Here is a 9,224-nt window from a genome sequence, read left to right as displayed (position 1 = left end):
CCTGCAAAAGGCAGGCCTGACTATCAAGGCTACTAAGTGCCAGATAGGGCAGAGCAAGGTTGTGTACTTGGGCCACCTAGTAGGTGGGGGTCAAGTTCAACCACTGGAGAGCAAGATCCAGACCATACAGGACTGGGCTCCTCCAACTACCCAGACACAAGTCAGAGCCTTCTTGGGCCTGACTGGGTATTACAGAAAATTTGTAAAGAACTATGGGTCCATTGTGACACCATTGAATGACTTGACATCCAAGAAGATGCCCAAAAAGGTTCAGTGGACAGTTAGCTGTCAAAAGGCATTTGATGACCTGAAGAAGGCCATGTGCTCTGCACCTATCCTGAAGAGTCCTGACTACTCCAAACAGTTCATTGTACAGACAGATGCTTCTGAGTTGGGGGTGGGAGCTGTGCTTTCACAACTTAATCAAGATGGTCAAGACCAGCCCATTGCTTTCATTAGCAGAAGGCTGACCCCCAGGGAGAAACGTTGGTCAGCTATTGAGAGGGAGGCCTTTGCTGTGGTTTGGGCCCTGAAGAAGTTGAGGCCATACTTGTTTGGTACTCACTTCCTAATTCAGACAGACCATAAGCCCCTCTTGTGGCTAAATCAGATGAAGGGTGAAAATCCCAAACTGCTCAGGTGGTCCATTTCCCTACAGGGTATGGACTTTACAGTGGAGCACCGCCCAGGGACTGACCATGGAAATGCAGATGGTCTCTCAAGGTACTTCCACTTAGAACATGAAGACTTATCTGGTCAAGGTTAAGTTTAATGTCCCTGCGTTGGGGGGGGGGGGGGGGGGGTTGTGTAGGAGAGTAGGGTCTGCTATCCTATGGTCACCCCAATTTTTGCTTTTTGCTTCACTGGTTTTCGACTTACTGAGGCTGTGGGCCTGCTAATCAGACCCCCAGCCTGCTGTTCTCTCTCTAAATTTATAATACATGTGCTATAGGTACATACCACAGTTGGAAATGGACCCCTTGTCAGCCCCTGTACTATGCACTATAGGTGCTCAGGGCATAGGTGCCACCAAGGCCTACCAGGGGCTGAAGCATAGCTTTTGCCACCCCTGGCTGGTTCTTAAATTGACACAACTGGCTGATCACTCAGCTGGGGCAAGTGGGTGTAATCACCCCTTGCTTAGATATAGTATACCTATATCTAAACCTATATCTGGACACATATATAGCCTGTAAGCCACTCCTATGGAAGGCCTCATCAATCCTGGAGGCAGAGTGCGTGGTTTTATGTGAGATGGAGCTCTGGCATGAGCTGAGCCTGTCTGCAGCTGTCGGGAACAACTCCCTAAGCTGATCCGGGATAATGCCATACCATATACTCTTAAGCGCCTTATAATCCTCGCGGTTATATAGCAACTTTGGTTTGGCTTTATCAAAACATGTCGTGTAAGGTGTCATACGAATTGGAATACTACCCCCTCGCCAGTTCTGGCGACGGGGGTAGCATTCCACCCTTCTAGAGGGATAAGACATGTTACTTTACTGAAACGCGGTTGATTTAAAATGAGCCTCAGATCCACAAAATGGATGCCCCTGCCACAGACACGGGTCTGGCCTCCTGCTGCTGACCGAAACTCAGCAAATGGTGGCCTGGAAAAAGGGTTTCCTGTCGCAGGGCGGTGTTAAACCACCCCAGACAGGAGATAGTGGATTGTAGTAGGGAGGTTTCAAAGAAACCAGACACTGCCTGGGGAGCACAAGGCTGCCCCTTGCATAATCCGGCCAAACCGGTTCTGGGGCCTCCCAGCCCCTGTCCCAGCGTGGCCTGGATCAAAGGAAAGGGGTGTAACCACCCCCTTCCTGGGTCCCACCCATAGGAGGGGACCTAGCAGGATGTCCAGCCCACCAGATTCGAATAAGAGTGGGAGCAGTGCCAATGCAACTGAGATCATCCTGAAGAAACATAAGAAACGAATTCTGGACCCTTCGACATTCTATTCATCATAGAAGACGGAAGAATCTCCCTTGTGGTCAAGGAGTGACCACCCTGTGCAAACAGGCACCATCCAGCCCTCGACCCTTGCTTTGTTGCAGTTCCCGCCGGAACTCGAGCGACAGAGATCGACGAGATCAAGCTTGCCTGCCTTCTCCCAGCCCGATCCACAGTCCCTGCAGAGCTGAGACCAGTGGAGGCGACCGGAAGCCCCAACCCCGAGCTCCACTTACACCAAAGCTACCCCCTCCACACTCGACGAGTGCTGCGTGGGGCCCTTCTGCTTGTGTTGGCTCGACGCGTTGGCCCGGTCACTTGCCCGCTGGCTTGTGGCCCCTGGGCCGACGAAAACTTGAATATGATTCGCTTTTCTGGTTGCTCCAGATCTGCACCAGCTCCTGTGAAAAGGAGACCCCACTCTGACCCTCCTGGTTTGAGTGATAAGCAATCTCCCGGTTCCGCGTGGATTGCTTTTGCCAAGTGCTGTTTGCTGCAATCTTGAAGCCGACGGTGCTGACGGCGAGAGCCTACGTGGGACAGATCGTGACCTGCTCCTGGACATCGCAGATGCCCCAGAGCCCACGTGACAGCGGAGAGAAGCCTATCGACAACCACCTGATTGCGCCCGACATTACCTGGTTCCGTCCTGGTTCCACCCTGGTCACTGCTGAGTGACCCAGACTCTGTCCCCTCTGCTTTCAGGTACTTTTCTACTTCGATCCACCCTTGGATCGCACCGGACACTTCTGCTTCACATCGCCTGCAGCTGCAACAGCTTCAAGCACCAAGAGCCTGCGTGTCAAAACCCGACGCCACTTCGACCCTGTGCACCCACGGCCTGTGGGTGAGGTAACATTGCAACGCCGGTGTTCCCACACTGGTACACACCTCTAGGGTCTGTGTCTAAAGTTTTGTTCCTCTAGGTTCAGCGGAAGTATCTTTTAACTCACTTTGTGTAACTTTTACGCACCATTGACATTGCATTAGTGCAAGCCGCACTTTCCGTGCTGCACCTGTCTCCTGTGGGCTACTCCCGACTTCAGCATTGCTAGTCCTGACTGCTCCCAGCGAATCTCTAGGCCCTAGGCCTAACCACTGTTCGATTGGTATCTCTTATACCACTTTTTTAGTATATGGTTTAAGTGGCCACCGGCCCTTATCCAAAATTGTGCAACTTTGTATGTTATACTGTGCTTTTGATTTAACGCTTGTGCCCCTTTCCTCATAAAGAGTACTGGGGAGTAATTTAGAAATAAATACATATATTTTTATAATATATACTTGTGTGGTGTCCTTTCATTTGATTACAGGATTGTATGTGGTAAAACAGCTCGCTTAACACGACCTCTTAAGTTAAGCCTTTAAGGCTGCTTAGTCCATGCTACCTCTAGGATAGCTTGTCTAACAAGGTTGACTTACAACCTGACATCTTTGGGGTTTGTTTGGACTGATACCAAGTGGTTCCAGAATTGGAAACACTACATATCAGGCCAACTTCTCACAGACCGGTTTTCCCAACACCCCCCTAGAAACAGCTATGCCAATGAGATAGGCGGCCCCAGTCTTTGTTAGCGCACTTACCGATGCCCAAAATAACGGTCGAGGGGCTGTTGAGGCACACTGGCGCAGACTTTGGGTTCATGTTCCTTGGAAAAGGTCAGAAGTAATGCAGTTAAAAGGACAAGTGCCAGATCCCCGGAAGAATCCGGCTGCCTTTTACAGAGAATTAGGTCAGATTATATCTGCAGGTACTCTCGTTCTTCAGGATATAGATTTACTTTTTGGTACAGTTGTCCCCACTGAAATTTGGGACACAATTTGACATACTGACCATGAAGTGGCGGTGGGAGGTAAATGGGCTGACCTAGAGGCTATGGACGAAGCAAGGGTAGGGGGGACTAAACCAGAAGCTGCCATCCTGACTTTGCCCTGTAAAATAATGAAGTTTATGAAAACACTTTTACTGGAAACTGTCATTAACTGGGATAAAATAAACGACTATAGGCAGCGAAAAGATGAGAATGTGGCTGACTTCTTCACCTGTTTTGAGACAGAATACAAGGGACATAGTTGTTTGAATCCCCGCACCCCAGGTTCTGGCCCAGTGTTTGTCGATACGTTTGTCAGCAACTTGCTTCCTGAGATTTCCGCCAGGCTTAAGAAAGTGGAAAGTACGTGGTCTGCCCAAACGATGACTGGTATCTTGGCTGTGGCACAATATCACGAAAATAGGGAAAATTAAGATAGAGACAAGGAAAGTAAGAAGGTTAGGGATCTTAAGACTAAGGCACTTCTGCAGCAGGCTTACCCTCCCCGAGGTCCTGATCCCTGTTGGTTCATAGACCTGAAGAATGCCTTTTTCAGCATTCCTATACATCCTGACAGCAGACATTTTCTTGGTTTCTCCCTTGGTGGGCGGAGCTTTAGATACTGTCGCGCCCCTCAAGGCTTCACCGAGAGCCCCAGTATCTATAGTCAAGCCCTAAAAAGATTCCTTGCAACTCCCTGATAATTCCACACTATTACAATATGTAGATGACCTCTTCATTGCTGCAAATTCTGCCCCAACATATAAAGAATCTACTCTCTGTTTGTTATGCCACCATGCCCTCCATAATCACATAGTCTCTTTGAAAAAGCTTCCGTTTTGTCAAGAGAAGGTGACCTATTTAGGTCATCTCCTCTCGAAGGAGGGAAGGCAGCTCACTGCTGATCATGTAGCCATTATCAATGCTATGACGGCCCCACGAACACAAAAGCAGGTGCGAGCCTTCATAGGCCTAACCTCATACTGTAGACAGTGGATTTCCAATTTTTCGGCCATGGTCAAACCTCTTCTTGTCCCTCACCACTAAAGACATATCAGACAGTTCCTTTCCATAGACTAGAGAGCATGCACATTCCTTCCAATACTTAAAAAAGGCTCTGTGTACTGCTTCAGTCCTCGGTACTCCTGATTATTACAAACAATTTTTTCTTTTTGTACATGAAACAGACGGCTGTGCATGTGCTGTCTTGACCCAGATGTTCGGAGGTCACCATCGGCCATGGGCCTATTTTTCAGCTACCTTAGATCCAGTTGCAAGGGCTCTACCAGGATGCCTATGGACGACCACTGTGGCCACTGTGAGAAGTTGACCTGATATATAATGTTCACTAGTCTAGTGAGCACTTTGTATCAGTCCAAACAACCCTTATTGATGATTGGTTGTAAGTCAATCTTATAGACCAGCTATCATAGTAGCATGGAAAAGAGCAGTCTTTAGGCTAAACCTTCTGTTGGTCACCACCCTGGTTCTTAGGCCAAACCCTGGTTCTGACCCATTTGTCTGCCCTCTTACCCAATTCTTGTGGAGAGGTCAGATCAGAGTCTACCAGGTGCTGGTGTAATAACTGGTTCTGACAATTATTTAAGACTTGCTCTCTCATAATTAGATTGTACAATCCTTTGAAATCAGTAACCTTACTTCCCAGTAGCCAGCCTTCAAGAGCCTTAGTGGCACAATCAACAAAGTCAGCCCAATCCTGAGACTGAGTTTTCTGGGTGTCTCTGAACAGCAACCTGTACTGCTCAGTTGTTAAGCCAAACCCATCAATCAGTGTATTCTTCAGGACTTGGTAATTGTTAGCATCCTCAGCTCTAGTAGTGAGGAGCTTATCTCTACCTTTGCCTTCAAAGGAGAGCCACAGAATAGCCGCCCACTGACTCTGGGGGACGCACTGAACAGTGCAGGCCCTCTCCAAAGCAGTCATCCATTTGTGGATGTCATCCCCTTGTTTAACGGGGGGGCACTATCTTACTCAGGTGTCTAGTGTCTAAACTCCTGTCCTTTTCTCTAGGTAAAATGCTGCCACCAGTGGGGTCTGCCCCACTCAATTTCTGCTCTCTAGCAAAGGCAAGTCTCTCTTTGGCCAGGGCAAGTTCTTCCCTTTCAATCCTCAGATTGACTTCCCTCATTTTAGCTTCATGCTCTCTCCTCTGAGGGGATGTCATCCCTCTGTGAGAAGAGGCCTGAGAGCCATTGGTTCGAATGGATCTGTTAGAGCCTCTGGAGAGAGACCTAACTCGTCCATTCCCAATGTTAAGCCTGCCTGAGAGTGGGACTGGGGGTGCCCCAGTTCCATTCTCATGCCTGCTTAAGTTGGACCTGGTGAGTCTACTAACTTCTACCTGACCCTTGTCTGCCTCATCTCCTGACAATTCCTGATTCTCTTCCTCCCCTTCACTAACTGTTCCATGGAGGTTGAGGTCAGGGTCCCCAGGGGTCCCTCTAAGGGTGGCTTGCTCCCATCTGGTTTAGAAGGGCCTGTGTTAGAAGCTCTTCTGGCATCATGAGTCTCTAAGAGACCAATCAGAAATGGGATGGTAGGGTTAGAACCCTGTTTTAGCTTCCTGGAGGTACACACTTGTCTCATCTCCTGGAAGCTAAGAGCTGCATATCTGGAAGGGACCTGTGGAGGGTCCACAACCACAAGAGGGGTCTCTGAAGACTCTCCGTGGTTAGACATGCTTCTAGTGTGGTGTAAGTGATGCACCTACCTACACTATTTGTTTGCCTACTGATCCCTTGCTAGAGTTGTAGTCAGGGTGTGCTAGGCCCTGTTACACTACAACAGCTGGTTCAGTAGAACTCAGAGTATTCTAAGCTAAGTTATATGTACCTTGGTACTTATGTGATCTTTCAAATGATATTCTTAGGATACGTGTGGTAAAACAACAGCAAGCTCAAATCCCAACCGCTGCTCACCAATGTGAGAAGTTGGCCTGATATATAATGTTCACTATTCTAGTGAGCACTTTGTATCAGTCCAAACAACCCTTATTGATGATTGGTTGTAAGTCAACCTTATAGACCAGCTATCCTAGTAGCATGGACAAGAGCAGTCTTTAGGCTAAACTCTAGAGGGCGTGTTAAGCCAGCTGTTATACCATCACATATATATCCCTTGAACACCAAGTGAAAGGACACCACACAAGTTGTTATGAAAATAAAAGGATATTTATTTAGAACACAACAACCCTGGACTCTTTATGAGGACAGGGTGCTAAGCACAATACAAAACTCCTGAAGAAATACTGAAAGTTGCACAATTTACACAAATGCCCGAGGGGCACGACAAACCATTTACTATAGAAGTGGAATGCGAATTACTAGCAGGTAAGTAACTATTCTCAGAGGCTTTAGAACCGCTAGGCCTACAATGCTGAACCCTTAGATTAGAAGCAGGAGGCCTAGGAACTTCGTGTGCAGAGTGGAAACTCTTACACGCAATGCGGGACAAAGTCTATGGAGGCTAGTAAATGCAAAGTTAGTGTTCTCGGGCGAACCCGACTAGGTAGGTCAAAAACGAAAGTGGATCTAGACACTTAGCGAGTGGTCCTACGCTGGAGCACCGTGGTACTCGGTTTACCTAGCCCAGGGGCTGCGGCTGCATAGGGTTCAAGTGACGTCGGGAATCCTCGTTGACGAACCAGGAGCCTGAAGTGAAAGTTGCTGGCAGGCGACCAGTGAAGATGTTCCGGGCTGATCCAAGGATGGATCAGTGAAGAAGGGTACCTGTAAGCAGAGGGGACCGAGTTCTGAATCACTAGCCAGTGATTAGGTGGGCACCAGGATGGCACCGGACGAGGTCACTCAGCCAGGTGAAGAGGTGACACTGGATTCTGCGGGTGCACGGACCAGGGCGCTGACGTCGACCAGGCTGGAGGTCTGCGAGCTGTCCCACGTCGAATGTCTGCTGTTGGCGATGCTGGATCCGTTGAAGGAGGCAACAAGCCTTGGCTAAGGCAAGCCCATGTGGCGACACAAAATGGCGTCTGGAGTGGACCAGGAGGGTCCGAGGAAGTTCCCCTTCAAGAGGAGACTAGGGCCAGTCTAGTGGAGCTAGACCAGTGGTGAAACAACGTAGGACGTCGTCGGGAGGGTCACTAGCCAACGGGCAAGTGACCGGACAACGTGGCAAGCAACACAGAAGCAAAAGGGACCCACGCAGATCTGGTGGATGCTGGGGGGCTGGACTTCGGTGCTCGTGCTGCTTGGGGTTGGGGCTTCTCTTACCCCAGTGCACCCACTCGAGGGTCCCTCGGCGGTCGTGCTGGGTCAGTGTCGTGCAGGTTCTGATGATAGCCGGTTCCTCTGGTCTCGTCGCACCCACGGTTCTCAGCTGTTCTGTAGAGGCAGGTAGAGGTCACAGAGTACAGGGAGTCCGGGTCTCGTCGTGCTGGTCGGTCTGGTTCCGAAGGAAGGACGTGCAGCAAACTGCAAGATACTTAGTTGGTGCCTGCGGATGCAGGGTGACTACTCCTTAGTCACAAGGGAGAAATCTTGAGAAGAAGTCGAGAGTTCCTTTCGTAGAAAGTAGTTTCAGGATTCAAAGATGATCTAATCTGGAAGGGTCCCCGCCCTGCCTTTATTCTAAAGAAAGGGGCTGGTACGCGACTAGGTCCTGCCCATGGGTGGGACCAGGAAGGGGGGGGGGTTACACCCCTCTCCCCTGTCCGGACTTTCCCCAGCTCAGGGGCTGGTGTGCCCCTGGAACTGGTTCAAGCCGGCATATGCACAGTGAGCACCGGGGTGCCACTTGCAGTCACCTTCCTCTCAGCTCTGCCTACCTGGGATACACAAAACCCTGTCTGGGATGGTGCTAGCACCGCCCCTGACAGGAAACCCTTTGTCCAAGCTCTCCTCGCTGGAAGGACTCCCAGCAGCAGGAGGTCAGACTTGTGTCTGTGGTGGCAGCATCCATTTTGTGATGCTGAGGCTCGAGTTAACTTTAACTGGGGTTCACAGTTACATACATGTTGTGTCCCACTAGAAAGGTGGAATGCTAACCCCGTCGCCAGAATTGGCGAGGGGTTAGTATTCCAATTCGTATGACACCTTACTCGACATGTTTTGATAAAGCGATACCAAAGTTGGCAAATAACCGCGAGGATTATAAGGCACTTAAATGTATATGGTACGCGTTATCATGGAACAGCTATTAGGACTTGGTTCCGCAAGCTGCAAACGGGCTCAGCTCATGCCAGAGCACCATCTCACCTAATTCCAAGCACTCTGCCTTCAGGATTGATAAGGCCTGCCATAGGAGGGACTGATAGGAATATATATGTCCTTTTTAGGGTTAGATATAGGAATACTATATCTAAAGCAAAGGGTGTTTACACCACCTTGCCCCAGCTGTCATGCAGCCAGTTGTGTTTGATTTAGATGGCCAGCCAGGGGTGGCATAATACATGCTGCAGCCCCTGGTAGGCCCTGGGTACACCT

Source organism: Lissotriton vulgaris, chromosome 1_1 (assembly GCF_964263255.1).
Source record: "Lissotriton vulgaris chromosome 1_1, aLisVul1.2, whole genome shotgun sequence".
NCBI classification, from domain to species: Eukaryota; Metazoa; Chordata; class Amphibia; order Caudata; family Salamandridae; genus Lissotriton; species Lissotriton vulgaris.
This window is presented reverse-complemented; position numbering follows the sequence as displayed.